We start from the raw sequence: 16,045 nt of genomic DNA on the forward strand, positions 1-16,045 counted from the left end.
ACTAAAAAAAACTATTATTTCATTTTTAGCTTTCTCTTAAAAAACGTAATACCAACCTACTTCTTTCCCCCGTCTGAGGAGTCATTTTTTAAGGAATTCAATACCATTGAATTTATTTGAGTTGAGTTATCGTTGGTAACTATATATACATAACTTTCTCATATATTCCCCTGTTGTCTGCACCTCCTATTTATTCAAACCACCTTTCCGTTATCAAGTCTGTTTCAAATAAGCATTCCAATTTGAATTAGTTGGTAGTTCTAGGAGATTTGGACATACCCGGCGTTACGTGGTCCACGGAAGATGGATCGAAAGTCTTACTATTTATAGCACAATGATGGCTTACTGGACATATCTTTACTTTAATTGTGTTATGTATTAATTCCCGAACTTCGGTGTAGGCTCATGAGCTACGATTGCACCGTTCCTTGGTGGTCTCGTTATTTCACTCCTCCAGCTCACGTGATCGGGTCCAATGTCAATTAATTTGCGTTCTCTTTGAGCGGGTCTATCGGTGGCCTTGCCTTGTGAGTGTTCAACGTCCAGCGCGGTACCGTGAGTTAACGGTTTCTCCATTTTGCGTGGGCCCAAGGTTTGTTTGATTCCCGTTTAATTTGGATGCCCATGACTCCTCCGGCAATCTTTCCTCCTTTGCTGTTGCAGGCCGCTCTCCTTCGTCGGGAGTATTCGTCCCCCTTTATTCGGAATCGTGATGAAAGTGCGGAATAAGCCTTGATGTTCGACCATTCGAATTTTATAACCCGACTTGTATTCCCCGTAATTCCCAGAAACCTTTTGAATTTTTTTCAAAAAATTTATTCAACGCTCTGCTTGTAAATCGCACCCCATTGTCGGAAATCAACCCCTTTGGTACGCCGTATCTTGCGAGGATTCCCTCCCAGATCGCTTTTTCCATCGTTACCATGGAATCATTCTCCCGGATGCCTGAAGATGGCTAGTCTTGTACTTCAGGCAGCTGTCAGAATGCCACATACACTTCCTAATGTCGCGGTGCATGCCCGGCCAATCGTACCTTGCTGAAACCCTCTATAATTACTGGCCTTTAACTTGTTAACTTTTTTGTGAAGAGGAATTACAAATGATTCCTTTCGACTATGGGGAAATTGGGAAGCCCTGTACAAACCTGTTCAGAAATTATTCACTTTATGTCTGCTAACTTCCCTATTTTTCCTCTTCACAAGAAAGTTAACAAGTTATAGGCCAGTAGTTATATAGGTACACCTGTTAAAGTTTCCAGCCTCCTTATATGTATCTTAAGTTATCTGAGTGGCAGGACAAAAAGTAGAATAAACGTTCTGCCTTTTGCTTTACGGCGCCCAAACTGTGATGTAAATCTTGCTTGAGCCTTTCAGAGTATAATGCTCCGACTTTTTCCTATAATCTCAAATCTTGACTTCCAGCCGCTCTTAAAACGATTAATACTTACTTCATTAGCACGAATTTAGACATTACATTTTTGTTCATATCTCACGTCTATTTTATCGCGAATCGTGCCGAACGTCACAAGGCTGCTTTCGTAAGGCAAACTTTCATCGCTTAAATACTTTTATACCCAGCATTGTCTGGTCCGAACTTGAGGCCATTAATATCTTTTATAATGCGTTGAACTCATTCCTTTATATGTGTGTTCCGTTTAATTATTCAATAAATTTCCATGGTTAAATAAAAAGTGTTAAGTCCAGACCTTACAAATAGTAAAGCGTAAAACAATGTAAAACGATCTGCCTTTTTCCGATACCTTAGTATTAAACTCATTGTACGTCCAGTTTCAAAAAAACAAAATTTTGTTAAAACTTAGCGTAAGTCAGCCTCTTAACCAGCATCGCTATCATTTAAAAATTCCAGCGCTTATACTGATCAGGCAGTTGCCGATCTATTTGACCAGTTTTTCTAGACAACATATTCAGTTTTGTCCAAGTTAAACTTAAATTTTTGTCCGAGTTTAAGCAAAAGCTTCCGTATCTTGGATCTCCAAAAAGTAAAATCCAGTCTAGTCTACACGAAGTCTCAGTCTGCCTTCTTAGATATCAGGCAGTATCCTCTGGACAAACTGTTTACTTTATCATTGGAAATTCTCAATTCCCACTTATTTGGAAGGATTGATTTGTTATTCCCCTTCAAAAGAAAGTAAATAAATCAAATGTAAGCAATTACAGAGGTATATCCAAATTGTTTCAAAGCTTTTTAAAAACGTTATTACACCCCACTTTCAACATCTTTGTTTTTCAATTATAAGGCAAAGGTCTACGACGACAAACCTCTTGGAAGTAACGTATTTTTTAATAAATGACTTTAGAAATAACATTCAAACTGCATAGTTTACACATCTATCTCTAATTCGATCTGAGTTACCTCAGGCGTCCCACAAGGGACCACCCTTTGTCCCTTCCCTTTCCATCATCGAGTGCCTCGACTATTAGATACCCGTTACTCAGCTAAACAACTTAATATAAATATGCCTTCTTGTGTTTTTTTTGTTTTTTTTTTAACATAATGTGAATTATAATGACCACAGGAAAAAGGACAAAAAGTTCAAATTATCAATTTGAATTCGGCGATCTCTTAGTGCTGGCAGCTTCACAGCACGAGCATCAGCACCAGCGCTGCTTTAGCGCAGGCAGCTCTTGTCCTGCACCAGCAGCTGTGTTTAGGTTTATGTTTTTGAGTGCAATAAATTGACTAGAAATATTAAACATACATACTTATATTGGCTAAACACATACATTCTTAAATAGTATTATGTATATTAAAGTCTAAATGTTTGCACAACACGAGTAACGGGTATAGTGAATAGCTTTCTTTGAAAGGAGTTATCTTTGCCGGGCAATTGCAACTGTGTACAATGTAAACACATACATATGCATGTATATGCTTACATACATACACACATACGCCATTGTTTGACTCAGACCTCCAATTTGGCTAACTAGATTTGATTTGCATAGTTCTTGGGATATAGTTCGGTATTGCCAAATGAAAACCATCGCAATTTCCTTTAATAGAAATCCTTATCGAGAATTAACGTAGGCTAGTGATCCTGAACAAGAATATGTAAATTAATTATTTCCTTATTCAGGTTTTTACTTAAGACGCGCGGTACTGCGCGAATGAGAAGACTTAGGTTTCGGGAGGCGATGACCGTCACGATTTATTTCCAAAATTCAACTAAATACTAAGTACATAAATTCTTATAATGAAAGCTAGCCCTATGCCCTGAAAGTGCTGACCCGGCGCCCCGTGTGTGGTGTTGGGTAGCCGTCGGTTGCGTCGCAGTGCATTGCCCGCTGATAGCGCTGACCGAAGCTTGGGCTTCTGCTACCGTCGTTGTGCAATATCCGCAGGTGTCGCTGGCTTTGCATTATTCTCATGCCGGCTACGCGTGATCAGTTTGGCAACTTCTCTGTTGCCGGGTGACCGTGTTAACTCCTCCCCCGCTTAGATGAAGGACGTCCTCGGACTTCTTGAAACCGTCAATAATAACTTGGTGGTCATGCTGGCGACGAACTCACTGGCGTCTTTGGTAGAGCTTGAAAATGATAAAGCAGATGGCGAAGAAAGCGATCGCGGCCACTCCAGATATTTTAGGCCGGTTTTCCAGTCTCTTTTCCATTTCGCCAATGTATCGTAGGTTTTCTATGTTTAATTTCTGTAAGTATGGTAAACTCAGTATTTCCTGATGGTCTGTAATGTTAAGGACCGTTGATGCAGCGGGTGCTGGGAATTTTTTTACGTAGCTCTTCATGTTTCGGTATAAGGTGTTGTTTACTTTTACCTCCTCGTCGAATGTAACGAGGAACGTTCCAGTTACCAGTTGTCCATTGACCGTAGCTGTTCCGTCATTGAGAATAATAACGCCGTCATCGATGATTGTTAGTGGCTCGAGGTGGCTGGTGCGAGTCGAACAGTGTGCGTTACCTCCTGAGTGGAGTTGTTGGGCGCATGTTGCATAGGGCAGTTCTCTGCAGAATGTTGTCGTAAGGGCAGCGCTGCAGTTTCCAATCGGCATGATTTTGTTACCGCAGTCAGCTATACTATCGCCTTCAGCAAAATTAAGAATAGTGCCGTTGTGTTCAACGGGGTGCAAGATTATTTTCTTACAAGCTATTTAGGGCTTTGGATATTTTAATATAAAGTGTAAAAAGTTATTATTTAATAAAACTTTAATTTGAGCTACTTCCATTAGATCGGTTGTAGTAACATTTGTGGAATGTTGATTGATTAAATTTTGTAAGTCATTTGAGTCTAAAATCGCGGGATTGATTATTCCAATTTTTGCAAGAGTAACCGACAACATTAAGGCCTCGAGTTCGGAAATAATAATTATATTTCTTGATAGCAAGTTCTCATATAAATTTTCTGTATTTATCTGTTTGGCTTTTGCATTTTTTACTAAAATGTTTACCGTGTTCGTTAGGATGTTTATTTGTTCCTGGGTCTTTGTGTTAATGTTTATTTGTCTACCTACTGATTCTATGAGTTCTTTCTGCCTAAATTTAATGTTCTCAAAGTCATCAAAATCTGGAGTACCGGCTACGATTTTTAATGCGGTGCCTAATAAATTTATGCTTCTAGCGTGTCTATGATGAACATTTACGGTATCTATGAGAGTCTTAATGTGTCGTAAATCTGAGTCTAATATCTGCCTCATATGTGACTGGGGGAAATGGTTTCTCATTTCTTCTGTTTCTTTAACTATTTCCGAGTACATGGTTAAGTTGGTTGAGTGTTTGAGGTATTGGAAGTCTCTCCAAATAGTCACATGCCCGTCTATGATTGGTATGTAATTTGAGGTCGTGTAGTCGGTCATTTTAGCTGCTATTGGTACGGCGAGGAGTAGAATCATCCAAATCCTAGTGTGTCGAAGATAAAAATAAAAAGAAAAATAAGATTTATTGCAATTACCTCAAATTGTCCTTATGGACCACCCTCCCTTTTATTAAGACTGTGGTCCCTAAGTCTGCTTCGACGGTTTCCTCGGAGTACAAATCTGAAAGTTTGTTTCCCAACCTCTTATTTGATTTCACAAGAACCTTGTCTCCTACCTGAAAATTTCTGTCTTGTCTTGTTTTGTTCAATCTTTGTAGTTGAATGTTCTGGGCATTTAAGACTTTATCCCTAATTTCTGTGTTGAGCTCAATGGTCGATGAGTGTATTATGTCAATGGGTCTTTTATTTGTTACTGAGTGAATAGTTCTATTGTATTCTATAGCCGCGAGAAGTATTAGTTCAACAGTGTCAACAATACTTCTTTCAATTTTTAAGCACCGTGCAATTTCTGTCAGTGTACTGTGGAATCTTTCCACTTGTCCGTTCGATGTACTATGAAGAGGCGGTGCATTAACGATTTGTACGTTAAACCGGTTACTTAAAAGGGACTTAATTGTTTCGGATTTTATAGAAGGCTCATTATCGCAATAAATTGTTTTTGGTCGTCGATAGAAATTTATAAGTTGTAAGATCGCGGTTTGTACGTCTGCAATGGTTCTGGAAGCAATTGGTTGGACAATTGAAAATTTTGAAAATTTATCTTAATTATAAGTAAGAAAGTATTTTTTGTCGGTCGAAAATATGTCAATATGTAATATTTCGCCCGTGTATGAGGGAATAGGTGTTTCCCCGAGAATCTGTTTCTGAGGGTGTCGATCATATTTTGCCTTCTGGCAAATTTTACAATTGGCGACGACCTCATTTGCCATATGAGTCATTTTGGGAAAAAAATAGTCCTGCATGATCTGCTTCACGTTTTCCTGTCCAGCTCTATGAGCCCTGTTATGTTCTGACACAGTAATTTCCTTTTGTTCGTTTTTCTCTAAGATTTCGGTCACCATGCGGTTTGTGTAACGAAAAGTGGTTGTCGGAAATGTTTTTATTAATTTATGTTGGATAAATGCCAGTACTGGTAGTTCGCAAAAAATTGCATTGACTACGTCCTTCTTGACCACATTACATATTTTATGCATAAGTGTTTCTCTATCCGAGAAATGTAAGAGATGTCGAGTCTTTTCACCAAACATAATGACCGTTCTAACTGAAGCAATTCCGCTTTCTTCTATTATTATTTGGTTCCGAAAGCAGTTGACCGGCTTGTCCGTTTTTTCGATGGTGTAGGTTAGTGATAATTCGCTATGTATTGTGGCAATATCTGACTGCGCATCTTCTTCTAGCGAGTGAATGTGCTGTCGGGACAGCGCGTCAGCAACGTAGTTCTCTTTTCCTGGCTTGTAAAAAATTTGTGCATTGTGCTCGTCAATGAAAGCTTTCCAGCGCTTAATTTTTGCGTTTGGATTGCGATCTGAGACGGCGAAAGTTAGTGGTTGGTGGTCAGTAAAAATGTTTAAATTTTTTACGCCGTATAGGTAATTTCTGAGGTTCTTTAAGGCCCACACAATTGCCAACAACTCTCTTCCGTTTGTTGCAAAATTTAGTTCCCTGTCTTTTAAAGTTCGTGATATCATGGTTATGGGTTTTCCGTCCTGTGATAAGACTGCTCCCAAACCGAAAGACGAAGCGTCCGTCGTTAAATCAAAGGTTTTTTTATAATTTGGATATAATAACATTACGTTTTCTGACGCGAGAACACTCTTAAGCTTCTCAAATGCCTGGCGCTGATGTTCATCAAAGTTAACGGGTATTTTTTTAGATTGACCTGCGCTTACTTTGCCATTCTCGCCTTTATAGGTTTTGCAATAGATGCAAAGTCCTTAATAAAACACCTATAGTAACTTGCTAATCCAAGGAATGATCTGACATTAAATAGTGTGGTTGGTTGCTCGTAGTTACGAATTGCATCTAATTTGCTAGGGCATGTTCTTATGCCTCCTCGTGAAACTACGAAACCTAAATACTCTACGCTTTCTTTAAAGAAATTAGATTTTTAACGCCAAACCCTCATGTTGGCCTCATATAATTTGTCCAAGACCCATGCTATGTGTTTCAAATGATCGTGCATATTTTCTGAAAAAATAATTACGTCATCGACATAGACATAGCATGATTTCCCTATTTGTTCTCTGAGCACATCATCGATGGCTCTCTGAAAAATGCTGGGCGCGTACTTCAATCCAAAGGGCAGTCTGCAAAATTCATATTTCCCATTTCCTACTGAGAAGGCTGTTTTCTCTCTGTCGTTTTCGGCGAGAAGTATCTGGTGGAAACCAGACTTCAAATCCAATGTGGTAAAGTGTTTCGCCCTCCCTAAATTTGCCAGGATAAAAACAACATTCGGGATAGGGTATTTGTCGTCTATTGTCTTTAAGTTAAGTTTTCGGAAGTCTATTACTAGGCGTTTTTTTGTGTTTCCCTGCTCATCGGTCCCTTTTTTATCTACAACCCAAACAGGGTTGTTATACGGAGACCGAGATGGTCGGATTATGCCGTCTCGTAACATGGCTTTTGTTTCTTTATTTACAAAGTCGGACACACCCATCGGGTATGGGTACAATTTTAAATATATTGGGTCTTCGTTCTCTGTCCGGATAGTACCAATGATATTAGTATTGTAAGGCAGCGCCTCGTTCGGCTCTGCGAATACGCCTGTGCGATTTCCCATCATGTCCTGGAATTTTTCTGAAATTTCCTGGGGTACCTCAATATCCTCAACCTTTGTAAAATTAACATTTGCACATTTTAAAAACTTAATTTCTTCTGCACTGCTATTAGTTATTAATTTCTTGTATTTAAGGTCGAGTACGACATCAGTTTTTTTTAGTAAGTCTAGTCCGATTATTCCGTCAAAGGTCGTTAAGTTCGGTAGTAAGAAAAATGTTGTAGTTGTGTTAAAAAGGTGCATCATACATTTTTTATTTATGGTGTTGTGACCATGGATTGATTTTACAGAAAAAGGTTTATTTACGTAAATAATGTTTTTTAATTCTTTCATAGGCTTGATATAATTTTTGGAAGCCCCTGTGTCTATCAAAAGTTTGATTTTCCTCCCTGCGATATCCCTTTCTATGAATGGGAGCATGGAGTTATGCCTAAAAAATTTATTTCGTCATATTCTACAAGGTCATCGTCTACATCTTCTACTTCTTCCTCTGCTACTGTAGGGTATTCGTCATTGTTTTCGTTCGATAAATCGTTGTCTAACGCTAAATGGTTTATTCTTTGATGTTTCGGTCCTGTGTACCTAGCGCTACTATTATTAGGTCTTTTACTTGCCAGTCCCTGGTTATTGTAAGCGTTCGCATGGAAATTTTGTGGACTTGTCTGCCATTGACTGTTTTGGGGCTGTCTTTGAAACGGACCACTTTGTTGATTTTGAGTTGGCTGTCTAAAGCGAGATGAGCTATCGACGTCCATTGGCTGTACCGGATCTTGTCTAAGTGGCTGTCTTGGCCTTTTATTAAAATGGGGTTTTTACCCTCCGGGTGGAATCTAGATTCTGTTACCGGATTTCTTTCTCTGTCCAGTTGTCTCTGTTCGGACCTTTGGAGTTTTTCCTCCGTGCTACGGGCAAAATTACTTGCGAACATATATCGCTCATGGTTAGCCTCTACTTCCTGTGCTAGCGCTAGAGCGGAAGGAAGATCAGATGGTCTTGCTGAAAAAAGAATATCGCTTAGCGATTTTCTTGTTCCAGAAATAAAAACGCGTAGCGCATCCGCTCTGTATTTTTCGTTCAGTGGAGCAGCTACGGTGTTGTCGTAGGTCATAATTGTCTTATTTATAAGCAGAGTCAGTTTTTTCTCTACTTCGTCATAGTACTGTAAGAGTGTCATGTTTCCTTGGCGGAGCGTTGACATCTCCTGTTCTATTAAATATACCGGCCGCTTGTCTGCGTATGTGAAGTCTAGTCGGTTTATTATGGCCCTAAAGTTCAGAGGTGTGTCGAACGACGAAAGAACCATATCGGCTGAATTTTTTATTTTATTTCTTAGTATCCCGAAAGCTGGGTAATGTTTGGAAAATATTCTGATTTAAAAAAATTCGGGGAAAGATATCAATGAACACTCCACTTACATGGTTTTTATTTAATTGTAAAAAAATTAAATTGCTGCTGGTGCTCGTTATCTTCCTTCTTTTAATTGCTGCTGCCGGTTCCTTGTGGTACGACGGAGTTGGCGAATTGGTTTTTAAAATTTCTTTATTTTTAACTGTTCGAGGGTCTTACGAACGCGTTTTTTATTTTATTTTTTATTTTATTTTAACGGATCGAGGGTCTTACGAACGCGTTTTTTATCTTTTATTTTATTTTAACGGATCGAGGGTCTTACGAACGCGTTGGGTGCCAATTAATTATTTCCTTATTCAGGTTTTTACTTAAGACGCGCGGTACTGCGCGAATGAGAAGACTTAGGTTTCGGGAGGCGATGACCGTCACGATTTATTTCCAAAATTCAACTAAATACTAAGTACATAAATTCTTATAATGAAAGCTAGCCCTATGCCCTGAAAGTGCTGACCCGGCGCCCCGTGTGTGGTGTTGGGTAGCCGTCGGTTGCGTCGCAGTGCATTGCCCGCTGATAGCGCTGACCGAAGCTTGGGCTTCTGCTACCGTCGTTGTGCAATATCCGCAGGTGTCGCTGGCTTTGCATTATTCTCATGCCGGCTACGCGTGATCAGTTGGCAACTTCTCTGTTGCCGGGTGACCGTGTTAACTTGTATACCTTATAGGGTCGGAAACGCTTCATTCTACCTGTTACATACTTTTGCACGAGTACAATATACCCTTTTACTCTACGAGTAACGGTATAATTAATCCTTTTAAGATTAGCGAAGAGTCGGTAGTAGAAATAATATGGTATTGTGTATTATATTCATTACACAGTACTCAAAAAGGTTCATGCAAATTACTAAAACGTTACCGAATATATTTAAAACAAGAAAGGAAAGCTAACTCCGGGCGGAGCCGAAGTTGATATACCCTTGCAGAATACTCTGTAAATTATATTCTCCAAAATTATTCATATGATGCATTCTTAATACTCATAAAAAATCCAAACTTCCTAACTTTAAAAACACCAAAGATATGGCATTTCCAATCGTTCAGTTATATGGCAGCTATAGGATATAGTCGGCCGATCCTTATGAAATTTGGTAGGTGGGTTTGATTGGCCAACAACTCCTAACTTAACAAACACCAAAGTTACGGCATTTCCGATTAACCAGTTATATGGCGGCTATAGTATATAGTCCGCCGATTCCTATGAAATTTGGTAGGTCGGATTGATTGGCCAAATATAAAACCCATAGAAAATCCCAACTTCCTAACTTTACAAACACAAAAGTTATGGCATTTCCGATCTATCAGTTATATGGCAGCTATAGGATATAGTCGGCCGATCCTTATGAAATTTGGTAGGTCGGATTGATTGGCCAAATATAAAACCCAAGGAAAATTCCAGCTTCCTAACTTTACAAACACCAAAATTATGGCATTTCCGATCAATCAGTTATATGGCAGCTATAGGATATAGTCGGCCGATCCCGGCCGTTCCGACATATATACTGCGTGCAAAGGAAATAAGGGTGTGTGCAAAGTTTCAACTCGATAGCTTTAAAACTGAGAGACTAGTTTGCGTAGAAACAGACAGACGGACAGACGGACATGGCTATATCAACTCAGGAGCTGATCCTGATCAAGAATATATATACTTTATAGGGTCGGAGATGTCTCCTTCACTGCGTTGCACACTTTTGACCAAAATTATAATACCCTCTGCAAGGATATAAATATCAATTCTTTATTAAATTAATTTCACTTGTACAATACAATCATTCTTAGACTAATTTCACGACTGCCCAAGCTTGAGTTGGTTCACTTTTCTTGTTGCCTCGGGATCTAAGCTTTTAAAGTTTATCTTCGTAATTTTCCGAAGTCTTGGTTTCCGAAGTTAATTCCCGATTAAGATTGCTTTGATCAGCATGGAAAATTTGGAAGCGGACGCGATGCCTAAAAATTAGGGTTCGCGGTGTTGGGATTCTTACGGATGTTTCGTCCCCTCCCAAACCCAAACTTGAAACTTTAAACGCGAATATCTCGAAATGGTTTTTTATAAAAATGACTTTGCGGTGATATGGATTGGCGAAAAACTACTGAACCGATTTTCTTCAAATTTTTTTTTAAATGTTCGTAATGAATTTTATTAGTACTTGAACGATCGTTTTTTCATGTAAAAATTTTTATTTCGCCGAAATAAATAGTTTTGTAAGAATTTTTGCGTCCAAAAACTTCATTTTTTGCATTAAACGTTCCCGTATGCACAAAAAAAAATTTTTTTACAAACGTTCGTTCAAGTACAGGATACTACTTTAAACTAATGAAATATTTTTATTTTTTCGGTATCAGTTGACCCATTCGTCCTGGGGAATTATCACCGCAAGGCTATTTAAAAAAAGGCGTTTAAGGGAAACAGCCACACCTTAAAAAACTATTAAATATTTTTTCAAAATTTTTTGCATAAACATTGTCAACAATCTAAACTTTCAGAAAATATAATCATTCATTTAATAAAAACAATAGTTACACTCCAAACTGCTGAACAGTACTTTTTATAAGTCTACCGACACAAAATACAAAAAAAGTCGTATTTATCAACGACTCACTAGAGGAAGAAGATCCGCGATCCAACTTAGAGAAGAGGTTGCTGATTTAGGATCGGCCGAGGGTTGTTAACCACAGTTACGTCAACCAAATTTCTCCGGGCCGAATGCTCGTCCACAGGCAGCGTGGCCGCTGTGATCTTCTGTTAGCTATAATTTTGTATTAAGATTGTTTTGCTGTTCGTAAGAATAAAGATCACAAGCTTATAATATTGCAACTCCGCCATTAACGATTTTTTTTTCTAGCTAACTAAGCCTCTATGCTAAAAAAGGAGGACAGTCACCCTCCCAACATAATCTTCATATTTCACCATTGAAGTTATCTAGCCAACCGGCTATCGACACCGTGGCCCCCTCATCAATTATAACTGGACCACAGTAATAAGTTGTATAATAAGATGTATACGCGGAATGCAACTCTGTTAATGAAAGAGCGGAGGAGAAAGAGTTGTCAGTTGTCGTTTTGCAAGCGTAAAAAGTGGACGCCATAGTTATACGAGAACTCAAGTCGTGCCTTGAAACCAATGGATGATCTATGCCACCATTGCATGCATTTTTCTACGAAATTCATTCAGTGTATCTGTGTTAATATTGCAACCAAGTGAGTTCACCGAAGTCTATTAATTCGCTCCCAGTCGTTTCGCACGTCCAATTTTTCTTGCGATAAATTAATTCAACGTTTTCATATTCTAAGTGATGTTTTCAATATAGCCGCAAAAAAATTGTCCTCGCTTTTCTAATTGAATTTTTAAGATTTGATCCACTGTGCCTGTGCTGATATTGCAGACATGCGACTCCACCAAAACAAATTGTTTTGCTTCCAAGGCCAGAAATGGCAAGGTAAGTATAAAAATCCTCACTTTGTTCATAAACAAGGAAAGAGCAAGCCACAAGAGGAAATGTCCTGGCTAAAACGTAGGGAAACTGAAACGGCAAACTAGAACAAGGTAAAACCTATTGAAGAAGACCCGTCGACAGAGCGATGCAAACTATTACACTTGTGAAATATCCTGGAATCAGAAGATGTCATACTTACGTACCCTGATTTCAGCGAGCGGAATAGTACTGTCTCAAAACAAAAAACCTATTACCATGATTTCGCGTACCATTAAGGACCGCAAGCTAAACTATGCAACTAAAAAATCATAATTATTGGCGATAGTCTGGGTTATAGGCAAACTCGAAAACTACTTGTACGGTATTAAAGAGTTACGGATTTTCACAGACCATCAGCCCCTTACATACGCTGTGTCTGACAAGAACACAAACGCAGGAGAAATGTTGCACATCGCCATTTTTTTTAACTGACAAAACAAGTTTTAATTTGTTTTCAAAATTTGCCATTGTACAGTTTTATCTTCTAGGGAAATAGTAGAACTACGAGCTCGGATACTCCGATTGGTAAACTTCTACCCAAATATTAAAACTATCTATTGCGACAACGAGGCTTCCTTCAACTCTGAAACTATTACGTCCTTGCTGAAAACCCCAGAACAGCATTGATATCGTTAATGCGGCACCGCAACCGCGCGGATCACCAATTTCTCCCATGCGAAGTACATCCCGGTATTGCATGTGAATGCTTTAGTATGGGAACAATATGGCCTGGGGAGGCACTTAACTAATTTATCCGAGTTCTCAAGCATAATTGAGTCTGCGCACAGTGGTTCACAGTGGATACAAGTCTAGCGGAATAAAATTCGATTTTTAACTTTTGAAAAATACGTTAAGTTTTGTTTTCATTTAATTGCAAAGCTCAAAAAAGGTTTTGAATTAGCTTTTAAGTGCATCCCTGATCGGCTGCGAGCTTTGAAACTTGACCTATTTTCAGCACGTGTTCATGCAAATAACGGGATATATTTTAGTTTATTATTTTATTTATTTATTATTTTGTTTTCTTAGAAATAAGGTATGTACTGTGGGAGTTCGGTATCACAGCAATCTTTTTATACCCTTGCAGAGGGTATTATAATTTTGGTCAAAAGTGTGCAACGCAGTGAAGGAGACATCTCCGACCCTATAAAGTATATATATTCTTGATCAGGATCACCTCCTGAGTTGATATAGCCATGTCCGTCTGTCCGTCTGTCCGTCTGTCCGTCTGTCTGTCCGTCTGTCTGTCCGTCTGTCTGTTTCTACGTGAACTAGTCTCTCAGTTTTAAAGATATCGAATTGAAACTTTGCACACACCCTTCTTTCCTTTGCACGCAGTATATAAGTCGGAAGGGCCGGGATCGGACGACTATATCCTATAGCTGCCATATAACTGATTGATCGGAAATGCCATAACTTTGGTGTTTGTAAAGTTAGGAAGTTGGAATTTTCTATGGGTTTTATATTTGGCCAATAAATCTGACCTACCAAATTTCATAAGGATCGGCCGACTATATCCTATAGCTGCCATATAACTGATTGATCGGAAATGCCATAACTTTGGTGTTTGTTAAGTTAGGAAGTTGGGATTTTCTATGGGTTTTATATTTGGCCAATCAATCCGACCTACCAAATTTCATAAGGATCAGCCGACTATATCCTATAGCCGCCATATAACTGATTGATCGGAAATGCCATAACTTTGGTGATTGTTAAGTTAGGAAGTTGGGATTTTCTATGGGTTTTATTTTTGGCCAATCAATCCGACCTACCAAACTTCATAATAATCGGCCGACTATATCCTATAGCTGCTATATAACTGAACGATTGGAAATGCCATAACTTTGGTGTTTTTAATGTTAGGAAGTTGGGATTTTTTATGAGTATTAAGAATGCATCATATGAATATTTTTGGAGAATATAATTTACAGAGTATTCTGCAAGGGTATATCAACTTCGGCTCCGCCCGAAGTTAGCTTTCCTTTCTTGTTATTCATTGATGGTGCTTGATTATAATGAGGATTAATTTTAGCAAGTTGCGTTACTCGTCGAGACTCGTTCAGAAGAGAGGGAACTAGGGATGATATCTCTGGATAAAGCTTTATCTGTCGATAAGTGCCATTCCCGGTGAAGCCTGCGCAGATCAGCTGTTTTGGTATTCACCGAGAGACGCTGACATGTGGTTGGAACTCCCCCCAGAAATCAGTATGGCTGATTGCTGGACCGGGAAGATGACCACTGGCTTTGGAAGCGAGACGGTAGCTGCACGTGCCGTCCTCCTCGCGTTGTCGTCGATGTTGGCTGAGGGACGTCGATTGCTGGAGATGCCGCTGGTGTCGTCGATGTTGGCTGAGGGACGTCGATTGCTGGAGATGCCGCTGGTGTCGTCCGTGATTCCGTGCATCCTCCCCGATGGCCCGGTCGTCAGACAGGTGTGCTGGCTTAAGTCGATCGATGCTGACTCTGCGTCATGATGTTCCACAGGTTCTTGACGAAGTTGGAATTGCAATCTTCAATCCGGGTTGATTCGAAGAGGTCACCAGGCAGGCGTATGGTAGTGCCATATAGCATTTCGGCGGGTGATGCGTTGATGTCTGTTTTTAGTGTCGCTCGTAGTCCGAGTAAGACGATGGGAATGCGGTTGTACCAGTCGGTGGTATTGTGACATTTCAATGCTGCCTTTGGTGTGCGATGAAAACGCTCAATGATGCCATTCAACTGCGGGTGGTATGGTGTGGTTCTGCTCAATTTTACGCCTAGGATGCGCGACAGCTCTTTAAAGAGGCCAGATTCAAATTGTCTTCCTTGGTCGGTCGTGATTCTCACCGGCACTCCATAATGGAGTGTGATCTCAGTCACTGGTAGTACAGCTGGCCATCTGCTGAATCGGTCGATGACCGTCAAACAGTAGCGGTAACCATTGGACGGTGGTAGCGGGCCGATCAGGTATTGATGTGTTGGAATCGGGCATCGGGCACGTCGAAGCTGCTGAGGGCGGTTCTGTTGTATCGGTGTATTTTGCATCGCTGGCACTGAAGGCAGGACGATGACCATGAGGCGATGTCTTTGTTGATGCTGGGCCACACGAAGCGTTCAGTAACCAATGTGACTGTGGCACGTTTGCCAGAGTGAGCCATACCATGCAGTACGTTGAATATGGTACTTCGCATTGGCGGCGGAATGTATGGACAAATACGGGATGTCGATATATCACAATACATGCTGATGTTGGAGTTAGGCAGCTGAAGTTTGCGCAATTGCAACGATGATTTGCCCGTTTCGATGTCTCTCAACAGCCGGTTTAGCTCGTCGTCCGCTTCTTGTAGGCGTGCGCATTCGTTCATATCGATCTGCTCGATTCCCTCGATGCGGGATAGGGCGTCTGCATTGCTGTTATCGGCTCCAGTAATATGCTCGATTTTCGTGCAGAATTCGGCTATAAATGACAATTGTCTCGCCTGTTGTGGCGATGTGGTTTGTGATCGGTGTAAATGGTACAGTCGCGTCCTTCGATCATGAAGCGATTAAATTTGACAGCTTGGAAAATTGCTAAGAGCTCCCGGTCGTACGTACTGTAGCGCTTTTGTGTGTCCGTCATGCGCTTAGA

At 40.0% G+C, this 16,045-nt stretch overlaps 1 protein-coding gene across 1 annotated transcript in view; it reads right to left on the reverse strand.

The window, feature by feature from the left end:
• Window positions 1-16,045, reverse strand: part of LOC108043473 (osmotic avoidance abnormal protein 3) — a 154,932-nt gene that overhangs the window by 5,930 nt on the left and 132,957 nt on the right. The window lies entirely within an intron of this gene.

This window comes from Drosophila rhopaloa, unplaced genomic scaffold, assembly GCF_018152115.1.
Source record: "Drosophila rhopaloa isolate 14029-0021.01 unplaced genomic scaffold, ASM1815211v1 contig_203, whole genome shotgun sequence".
NCBI classification, from domain to species: Eukaryota; Metazoa; Arthropoda; class Insecta; order Diptera; family Drosophilidae; genus Drosophila; species Drosophila rhopaloa.